Genomic DNA, 11,730 nt, shown 5'->3' on the forward strand with positions numbered 1-11,730 from the left:
AGCACAGCAGAAGGATACAGAAATGCTTCCTAAACCCATCTCTGTGGTGAATGGAATTGTATAACAACAATATCTATGGAGCAGCGGCCATGAGCAGTTTAAGAAAATAAGAATCCTGCAGCTGGATTGAACCAAAGGTTCCATCCTTCTGAGATGCCATGGGGAGCAGGACATGGGATGCAGCAGCTCCTATGGCTTCCAGCAACGGGTATGCAGAACCATTCGCTGCCTCTGCCCATGGAAGCAGAACAGAGCCATTGTGGAGATGGGCTTACTCCACATCAGTGCAGCCTCGTGGCACCTGCTTTTTAAGCAGTCACACCTCACTGCTGGGCTCAACTGAGAACCAACAAAGACACTGGGAATCCTTCTCAGGGCTGCTGCTGCTGCTGCTGCTACCACCAAGGCAGGCCTCCCCCATCTCAGGCTGGGGCCCTTCACTTTTTTGGTACCTAAATGCAGGACTTCACGTAATTTATCTCTGTTGTATGGCACCTTTTCGTTTTTGCTCCAGCCTGCTCACCTGATAGGAGCTGCGTGGCACTTCTGAATCTCAGAAGCATCCCCCTCTACAGCCCCAGCCAAAAGCTTGATTAACTATGAACCCCCTAATCTGGCATCCCCCTCAAAACAGGTGCCAAAGTTTTGCAATCATTTTGCAGCATTTTCAGCAAAAACCCCACGTTTTGCAGCTCCCCACAGATGCAGTAATTGATGCATCAAAACAGGGCTAATGCCTCCAAACCCAATGTTGTCCGGTTCGCTTCAAACTGGCACCAAGCTTTGGCAAAAGTTTTGCGGTGTTTTGCAGCAAAAAACCTCCCCTCCTTTTGCAGTGCCCCACAAACAAAGCAAGAAGTACTCAAAGCTGGGGATCATGGGGTCACCCAAAAACCAAATGTCATCCAATTCACTCCAAACTGATGCCAAACTTTGGGGAAAGTTTTGCAGCAGCGTTTTGCAACAAAAACCCCACAAACGGAACAATAGACACTCAAAATGAGGGTCATGGGTATTACCCAAAAACCCAACGTCGTCTGATTCTCTCCAAACCAGCACCAAAGATTTTAATTAACAGGACCTGAACGAATTACAGAAGTCTGCTGACATACCCAAGAAGACTTGAGACAAGAATGATTGGTAACAGTTAATATTTATAAATATAAACATCTATAAAATCTGCAATCAGAATAATTCAACCAAATAACCAAAACTAATGTGATGCCGTTTTGGGGGTCTCTGCAGAACATGGTTTTTTGGCCACGAAAGGCTTCTGCAGGGCATTCCTCAAGGTTTAGCACCGTTTAGGGGTGAATCAGATGGTGATGGTTTTGGGGGGATGCCGTGACCCCCGCAAATTATGTTGCCAAAGAAAACGTTTCGGGGGTCTCTGTGGAATGATGTTTATTGGCTGCAAAAGGCTTTCGTGGGGCTTGTACTGATGTTTGGCACCATTTTAGAGTGAAATGAGTGACGCTCCCCCCCCCCTTTTTTAAACCGTGATTCCGTGGGTTAGGGTGCTGAGGACATTGTTTTGGTAGTCTCTGCAGAATGCGGTATTTTAGCTGCGAAAGGCTTCTCTGGGCTGTTTCCCAAGGTTTCACACCATTTTGGACCGGATTTATCTACAATTGTGTGCAGGTGCCATATTGAATTAATATGGTGGACCAAACTAACCCTAGTTAAATATTCGCTCCCATCCCCACCAATTAATTTGGGGCTGGATCAGGTGCTCCCTGGGTCAGGGCAAAGTGTAGGTTCCCACATCCCTAAAATTAACAAATAACACTATCCATTTTAAAATCACAGTATTTTTTAGGCTTCCTCGACTTCCAGGGCTGCACTAGAAAGTTCCTGCTTGTAAAATATATGATAAATATGTAATATATACTGTACAATTAACAAAATCATATATAAAATGAATTATTACTGTGTATAAAATATAAGATATTTTATATACAATAGTATTATATTAAATGTAATAAAACAATGTAATAGTGTAACTGCAGCCTCTTTTCCTACCCACTGCTGTCACCTGGTGGCATAATAGTATAAATACAGCCTCTTTCTGTGGACTACTGCCATCTGGTGGTATAGAAGTACTGTAAATGGACCCCTGACCGTTAAGTCCAGTCGGGAACAACACTGGGGTTGCGGTGCTCATCTCGCTTTACTGGCCGAGGGAGCCAACGTTTGTCCGCAGACAGCTCCTGGGTCATGTGGCATGACTAAGCCGCTTCTGGCGAAACCAGAGCAGCGCACAGAAACACCGTTTACCTTCCCACCGGAGCGGTACCTATTTATCTACTTGCACTTTGATGTGCTTTCGAACTGCTAGGTTGGCAGGAGCAGGGACTGAGCAACAGGAGCTCACCTGTCACAGGGATTCAAACCGCCAACCTTCTGATTGGCAAGCCCTAGGCTCTGTGGCTTATACCACAGCGCCACCCGCTTCCCAGTATAGCTGCAACCTATTTAAAGCCACTGCTTGAACTGTTCAGGCTCATAGCTTGGAGGTGCTGCTTGATCTGGTCCTCCCATTGCGGTTGTAGGTGGCATCAGTGGCAATGGGACCTTTTCCCATCATGAGCTATGACTTACCCTGACCAAATTGGACCTTGACATCATAATGCATGTCCTAGTGACCCCGAGATTAGACTGGTGTTTCCCAACATTTTCCTGACTGTGGCCCCCTTCTGACCTTGTTTCCTTCCTGTGGGCCCTCCAGGATTGTAGCTGGGGGGGCAGGGGGCAGCTGCAGCATATTTTAAGGATGAAATGAAATAATAAAATAAAGTAAAATCTGCTACTTTTGCTTGAAATCACCAGAGCCCCGTAAATATGACTTTTGAGATACAGTCGGTCTCTAAATTTGTGGCTTTTGTAACAGAGTGTTAATGCCTGGAACAAGAGCTCCCCCTGGAGGCGGTGAAGATAGGATTGTGAGTCTAGGAACTTTCTACCATATGTGGTGGATATGTAGGAAAATACAGGTATTCTGAGAGTATATCCATGCAGAACTGCAAAAAATGCTAAAGATCTCTTTCAATAAAAAACCAGAGGCCTACCACCTGGGAATAACAGATTTGGATATTCCGCAAAAGAGGAAGGGTATCTTTTTATATGTGACGGCGGCAGCAAGAGTTCTGATCACGGCAAAACGGAAGAGTAATGAAATCCCCTCTATACAAGATTCGATCCAAAAGCTGACAGAATATGCCGAATTAGATGGTCTATCAGAAAAAATAAAGAATAAATCAAAACAGGAATTTGTTTCAAAATGGGAAGTTTTCAAAGAATATCTGAAAAATAAATATAGTAGTTTAAATTCTGTTGCAGCATTTGAGGAACTTCAGTAATAGTTGCAAGGTAGATATAAGAAATTAGATATATTAAGAAAAAGTTTAATTATGATAAAAGTGTGTATTGGCAATAAATAATATGAAATCGAAATATGGAATAGACGGGAGGTTGGGTCTTTAGTGTTAAGACCAATATATGTTTTATTGTTTGCTAAGAAAAATACGTGTCTATGGTTATTCCTGTGTGTAATTTGGTATTTGTGTTTTTTTCTTTTTTTCTTGCTGTATCAATAAAAATCTTTTTTTTAAAAAAAGGATTTTGAGTCTAGGTCTGGGTACAAGCTGCTGAAGTGAGGCTCAATATTCAGATCTCAATATTCCTTGTCTTGCCCAGCTTGCTCTTTGCCAACAGCCCAAACTACCGTATTTTTTGCTCTATAAGACGCACCAGACCACAAGACGCACCTAGTTTTTGGAGGAGGAAAACAAGAAAAAAAATATTCTGAATCTCAGAAGCCAGAAGAGCAAGAGGGATCGCTGCGCAGTGAAAGCAGCAATCCCTCTTGCTGTTCTGGCTTCTGGGATAGCTGTGCAGCCTGCATTCGCTCCATAAGACGCACACACATTTCCCCTTACTTTTTAGGAGGGAAAAAGTGAGTCTTATAGAGCAAAAAATATGGTATTTTCTAACTGGCTTTTTCCTTTGACTGCCCTCACTTCCAAGCCTTCCCTGCCCTTATGAGAAGAGGAGGGGGGAGGAGATGCGCCACTCATCAAAATCATTAAACCTAAGGAGCACAACCACCTACTCACAAATTCCTCACCGTTCCCAAAGAACCTCCCAGGACCTCATTAATTTGCAATTATCTCGGGATGTGCTTGGATCTGAAACACTCCCAAAGTGTAGGCAGCCCAGATACGTCATGCCAGCCTCATTCCTGGGCTGGAGGAAACAACAAAAGCCTTTGCCAATAATTTATATCAAGGTGCTCCTCGGAAGCACTGAAAAGCCAGTGTGGTGTAGTGGTTAGAGTGCCGGACTAGGACCAGGGAGAGCAGGGTTCGAATCCCCACTTGGCCATGAAGCTCACTGGGTGTGACCCTGGGCCAGTCACTGTCTCTCAACCTAACCTACCTCACAGGGTTGTTATCGGGATTAGTTGAGGAGGAGACACATGTATACCACCTCAAGCTTCTTGGAGGCGGGATTTGAATGCACTAAATAAATAAAAACATTGTCCACATTATGGGGGGAAGAAAAGCTGGTGGACCAATGGGCAAAATGAATGATGGAAAGCATGCATTTTGCTTTCACACCAAGCCTGAAGGGACAATTCTGAAGATTCACACATGTCAGCTCTCAAATTCAATTGAGGGGAGAATTTTGAGGAGCCGTTATTCAAGGGGCTCAGATTTTGTCTCTCCGACTGAAAACATAATAATTGATCTGGTGGCCCAAGACAAGTGGGGACATGCAAGAAGGCCTCGGCTGGAAGAAATTCAGAGGTCTGGAGAACCATTAAGGGATGGGAGTCTGCTGTGAGAATGTGGGGGACGGCAACTGGACAGGAGGTTCGTGATGGTAGCAGGAGACGTGCCCTTGGTGTTTCCACTGGTGATGAGGCCAAAAGGTGGAGGGTGTACTGGGGGCAGCTTGGGGGCGGCTTGGGACCCCCCAAATCTTAAGCACCTTCCTCAACCAGGTATGCCAATCAAAGGATCACAGCAGTCTTGACGGATGCAACCCAATGTCACCATCCCAAACCAAACAAAATCAGTTTAGTTTTTCGGATTAGCCCTCACCAAATCATGTGATTACACAGAACCATATTTCCAATGTCTTTCCTTATTAAGACTTTGACGAATTTTCCTATTAATTAAATCATGGGTCATCTTGATCCAACTCCCTGCGAAGCAGGAATCTCAGCTGAAGCATCCATGACAGAGGGCCAATATGTCTCCCAATATCAGCTGTCTACAAAACAACTCAAAATTTCCTCGTGATGTGGAAAATATGAAAACAACGAGAAGAGGCAGGACTGAAGATTTGGAGATATGCTTCAGAGGTCCAGACTATGGGGAGCCCAGAAAAATTAATAATTACAATTTGGATTACAATTTGGTCTTTTTTATTTTATTTTAGTTTTTTGTTTTTAATTGGATTATGATGTGGACATGTTGATTGGCTCTTTTTATTGGAAAAGCAATAAAAATGATTAAAAAAAATTAATCACCCTTGTGGTCCCTTCCAACTTTACAATACTAGGTGTCTGTGTGTGTTTGTTTGTTTGTTTGTGTGTGTGTGTGTGTGTGTTGGGGAGATAAGTCCATACTCTACCTCTACTCTTCCCCCGCCAGCCAGCATGAGCTTGGCAGGGCCATAGCCGTGGTGGCCCCTCCGCCACAACCTCTCCTCTCCTCCAATCTTTGCAGGAGCACTCTGCTCAGATGCTCAGAGATGCTGCCTCTTGATTCTCAGAGCTTGCATCACCACTTAACCACATCACATTTGACTGGCAGTGATTTGCGGTGGGTTGTCCACCCCAGGAAGAACAGGACCCAAGAAATGCCATTGCGGGCAGAGTCCAAACTGTCTCCTCCCTTTTCATTCCTGAAATTGTGTGTCCTCGGCTGCCTTATTAAGGGGATTGCTGCCTCCTTCGCACATCAGGGCAAAGCTTGATTGTGTTTGCAGATAACAGAGCATGGTTGTATAAGGAACTTGCCACATGTAGTTCAGGGAAGGGGGTGGGGTGAGCAGCAAATTCTTTGCCCGTGGAAATTGGCACATGGGCAGGGGTTGTGCAAGGCCCAAATTACCCTGCAGGACGGGGAAGAAGGGAACAGCCGCCTTTCCCCAGACAAGGTCAGCCGCTGAATTTATCACACTTATGTTTATTACAGTTTTAAAAGTATGCTTGCCTCTGCCTGAGAAGCTTACGTTTCCAAAGCAAGCAGTGATCACAGGAATGGCCTGCATTGGCCGGGATACCTGCCCACCCAGAGCTTCCACATCCCTGGCAAGAAAGACAGTCTTGCATAGTGGTTAGACTAGTGTTGGAGACCAGGGTTCAAATCCCCATGAAGCACACCGGGTGGTCTTGGAGGCCAGCCACTGCCTCTCAGGCTTATCTACCGTATTTTTCGCTCTATAAGATGCACCCGACCATAAGACGCACCTAGTTTTTAGATGAGGAAAACAAGAAAAAAAATATTCTGAATCAAATGTTGTACCAAACTATTTAATAAACAACCAAAGGGTTTCATCAGGATACCCTGAACCTTGAAGATACTTATATCACACACATCCAAGGAAGCTGCTAGGTAGGAGATCAGGACAGAGAAAAGGAGGACCTTTGCACAATGTATGGTTAAAAGACAGAACTTGCTACAAGACTGAACGACAGCTACTAGCTTGGGTGACTTCAAAAAGGGATTAGACAAATTCCTGGAGGATAAGGCTATCAATGGCTATCACACAACAACCTCACAACAACCTAGTGAGGTTAAGGTGGCCCTCTCTGCGCAGCGCCTCTCCAGCAAATCAGGAGGAGAAACAGAAGGGGCTCCTTTTCTCCTCCCGTTTCGCTGAAGGGGCACTGCACAGCTCTACCTCTCTGCGCAGCGCCATTCGCTCCATAAGACGCACACAGATTTCCCCTTACTTTTTAGGAGGAAAAAAGTGCGTGTTATGGAGCGGAAAATGCGGTACTTTCAAGGGTTGCGGTGAGGATAAATCGAGAGGTGGAGAATTACCTTCAGGACCTTGAGCTCCTTGGAGGAATGGCGGGGTGGAAATGAATTGAAGAAATAAAGAGAGGAGCCTCTTAGCAAAGCAGGTGTCTCAGTGGTTGTGACAAGTGACAAGTTCTGGCTCCCTCCCTCTGCTTGCTTCCCTGCAGATCCTTAGACGCAGGGCATAAAACTCAGCCTTCAAGACTATTCAAAGATGCCATTTAGAGCCCACTGTGGTGCAAAAGAAGGGCATTTCACCAGTGTTGGTGCAGCCATGGCTGCTATGTACTGAAGTTCTCATCCTGGGTCAGCAGGGGGCTACTGTAGATAGCTTTCACTCAGGCCCACATATGCAAATAAGGAATTGAAAGTGAAATGGATAGTGATTGGATAGTTACAGAAAGTTGTTACTGTTGCGTTGTAGTGGAGCTTATATAAGCAGGCTGGCTGAACCCTTCAGTTCTGTTCTGTTCTGGCCTGTGAATAAACAAGAGCTGTCTGAAGAATTGCTGTGTTGTCTGATATGTTCACCCACAACTTAACAATGGCGCTGTACCAAGCTCAGCCTGTAACTAACCCTCACCCTTTCCTCTTCCATTTAGGGCACAGCCCACCTGTTGAGAGGGAATTGCAGCAAGGACAGGGAGAGCAAATATCTAGAACGAATAAATCAGGCTTCGTCACAATTGCTGTTATTGAATGTGTGGACAGATAAGTCTGGCACTCTAGGATCTCAATAGCCCTCGTAAAACCTGCATTTGGCAGGGGGGTGGTAGAACTTACCAACTTTGGCTATTGCCAAATAAAACTACACAGAAACTGCGAGTTTCCAGGGATTTTTCAGGGATTATTTCCTGTGCTTCAGACCAAGATGCTCAACGTTCACCCTCCATGCCACCTCTGGGAATATGGATGTGTTGGTTTATATTGGTGCCATTACCATTTCCTTCTCTTCTTGTTTATTGCTTGTTTACTTTGTATGATGTACGATTACGATTACGATATCTTTATTGTCATTGTCCCTTGCGGAACAATGAAATTGAAAAACTACATAAAACTACATAAAAACTACATAAAACTACCACAAAACTACATAAAACTACTACAAAACTACATAAAACATTCTAAAACCCCTAAGAACTCTAAAACCCCATTTTAAAATACACTATACTACAGAGACCCCTTATGCTGCGTTTAGAACCAGAATTGCATTAACGTAGAAACTGTTTCTCAGGTGGCTAGTCCTGGCCTTTATAACCCTATTCCTTCTTCCAAAAGGTAGAAGCTGAAAGAGATCATTTCCGGGGTGCGTACTATCATGTGCTATCTTTGCCGCTTTCTTATGGCACCTGGCAGCATAGATTTGATCTAAGGTGGGAAGAGTGCACCCAATAATTCTCTCTGCAGTCTTTACAACCCTGGATAGCATTGTTTTTTCCCTGGCCGTGCAGCTCCCAAACCACACACACAGACCATAAGTTAGTACGCTCTCCACAGTGCAATGGTAAAATGCCATCAACAGGTCCTTTGAGAGATTGTTTTTCCGGAGGATTCTCAGAAAATATAACCTCTGATGTGCTCTCTTCACCAGGTCTTTGCTATTCTCTCCCCAGGTTAGGTCGTCTCTCAACTCCATTCCCAGAAATCGAAACACCGAGACCTGTTCCACGCACTTCCCCTCAATAATAAGTGGCTGAATATTCAATTTACATTTCCTAAAGTCCACAATGTAATTTTAACCTTTTGCTATTGCACTTTGGGTTTGTTTATAGCATCAATATAAGAAGAAGAATGGGAGCAGCAGAAAGATGGAAGTATCGCTGGTGAGGATTACAGCTCAAGGCATCTCCAGAAGTGATGAGGCTTGTCGCATGGGAAACTGGTGCCCACCTCATGGCCTGGAACTTTTAAGAAAGGTGACTTCCTACAAGGTAAAAGGTATAGTAAAGGACCCCTGGATGGTTAAGTCCAGTCAAAGGTGACTATGGGGTTGCAACACTCATCTTGCCTTCAGGCTAAGGGAGCCGGCGTTTGTCCACAGACAGCTTTCCGGGTCATGTGGCCAGCAGGACTAAACCGCTTCTGGCACAATGGAACACTGTGATGGAAACCAGAGCGCACGGAAATGCCATTTACCTTCCTGCCACAGCGGTACCTATTTATCTACTTGCACTGGCATGCTTTCAATCTGCTAGGTTGGCAGGAGCTGGGGCAGGGCAATGGGAGCTCACCCCGTCATGGGGATTCAAACCACCAACCTTCTGATCGGCAAGCCCAAGAAGCTCAGTTGCTTAGACCACAGTGCCACCCGCTGTGGCTTCCTACAGAAGCAGAGATGGCCTACAGATGGTCTCCTCCCCTCTTTGGAGAATCTGGATTAGGACCACCACTCTGGCTGTGCACTAGACAGGTTTCACTTGCAGATTTCGTAAAAAAAGAAAGAAAAGGAAAGCTCAAACTTTACAGAGACAACCTAAGTTTGCACCCTTCTCTTCTCCAAAGGAAAGCAACCCCAGGTAAGCACTGCACTGTGGAAGAGGAGAAACACATTGATAGGATCATCCTCTCGTATTGCAGAATGGGATGGGGGGGGGTGCACTAATATGGCAGGGGGAGGGACAAGGCAAGGTCTGTGCTACTCCTAACTGAGTCTCTGCACCACTTCCCCTCTCATATAAACGAATGCCTGTCAAGGAGAAAACCCCAGCCTTTATTTCTCAGAAGGCAGAAGGCCTGTCCACGGGAATTTGGCCCAATTTCCCCCACATTGATGCTGAAGGTCAAATCCTGGGTGCCTTAGGACCAACTGGCCAGTGGTTCTGAGGAGAGGGCCTGGAGGCAAAGCAAAGACAGAACAAAGCCATTCTCTGCTGTGGTTTTCAGGACCTTCAGGCAGCAAGATTTGGTGGAGTTTGCCTACAGTCCACTGAGGGCATCTCCTTACCTCTTCTTGCCACCCACCCACAGAACGCTCTCCTCTCTAACAGGGAGGCCTCCTTCAGACCTCCTGGGGAGCACCTCTGCCTCCCACCTCCCCTTCCTGAGGCAGCGCCAAGCCCTCGCTGTTGAGTATCTGAGTAAGTGATCAAGAAGCTATTTGCACAAGCGAGACAGGAGGCCTGACAAGTCACATCCTGCACTGCAGCAGCAGCAGGAGGAGGAGGAGCAGGACGATCTTCCTTGGCTCACCGGTTATGGCAGTGCTGCTGCGGCATCAAGCAGGAGGGGAAGGGAGGGCGAGGCAGAGAGACGGTGGCCCAAATCGGGCACCACAGCAACCTGCCAGGACAGGGGAGGTCAGCCTTCTTCTGCCCATCGGCTGGTGCATCTGTGGCTCTGCCCTCAACCTGCAAATCTCAACCTCTACATATAAGAACCCAGATATCCGCCCACCAGAGCAGGGAAACTTGGGTCTCCAGCAGTTTTTGGACTACCGTTTCCATCATCCCTGACCACTAGCTAGGGATGATGGGAGTTGTAGTCCAACAAGAAAAGTTTGGGAAACCATGCACTAGAGCCAAGGGGGAAAACACATACCTAGAATTAAATAATTCTAAGCCCATGATTGATTGATTGATTGATGTACCAGAACCAGGTACAGCTCAGAGCATCCTTCCACACAACACACATTTCTGACCATCAACTCCCGACCTTCCTATAAATTCCACCAGCCCAACTATGTGGTTTTTTGGTATTTCCATTATTGAATGCTTGGAGTCGGATCTACCGCACATTGTCTTTTGCCCACCTGGCACCATTTAAATTGTCCATGGCCTTCCCTCAAGAGACACTGAGAACTGAAGGCAGGTGCTGAGCAGAGATATCATCAGTCCTGCAAGGGGAGTCAGCCCTAACTATGTGGAGATGCAGCCAGCAGTGGTTCTCAACCTATGGGTCCCCAGATGTTGTTGGACTACAACTCCCATCATCCCTGAGCTCTGGCCTTGCTAGCTAGGGGTGATGGGGGTTGTAGTTCAAGAACATCTGGGGACCCACAGGTTAAGAAAGGCTGAAGGCTGCAAGGAGCTTCAAGGCAGTTTGTCTACAGGCACTGAAGCAATGCCTTCCACAGCCTCAGGTACTCAGGTGTTAATAACTGGGTGGCAAAAATGCTCCTAGGCTGCACACACAGTTTTCTTCTTAAAAAGCCGTGTAAGACATGCCTGTTTTCGTTATAAGTAAAATTAAGACATCAGTTCAGTAGCTCAGAGGGCATCTAGTCATCGGCCCCTGCACACACATCCCCAGTTCTATTCCAGAAAAAAGAGTGTTATAATAGAAAACGAGAAAAAAGGGAAATGTTTCTGAAAAAGGGAGTGGTGGTGGAGGATTTCATGTACTGCCTGGGTGGGGGCAGAAGAGGATTCATGGAAATCAAGCTGCAGCTTCGAGGACGGGGTGGGGAGAGATTCCAACCCCTTGGGCAGGACTCAAAATGCTTGAGCAGGACTTCTTCCAAGCACCAAAACAGGTGATAGAAGCATTAATGTGGCTACACCATTTGCATGACAGAAGCCACACTTGCAGAGGGAAGGAGATGGGGTTCCTGTTCATCTCCCCTTTAAAAGTCAGAGAAGGGGCTTCCTCCTCATCCTACCAACCCACCTTGGTACAGGCTCTTCCTCCCCCTTCCACTTGAGTCCTCTGCTGCCCCCTTCTCTCCCTCCATCTCCCAGGGCTTTCTACCTGCCCC

Source organism: Podarcis cretensis (genome assembly GCF_951804945.1).
Source record: "Podarcis cretensis genome assembly, chromosome: 8".
Taxonomy (NCBI): domain Eukaryota; kingdom Metazoa; phylum Chordata; class Lepidosauria; order Squamata; family Lacertidae; genus Podarcis; species Podarcis cretensis.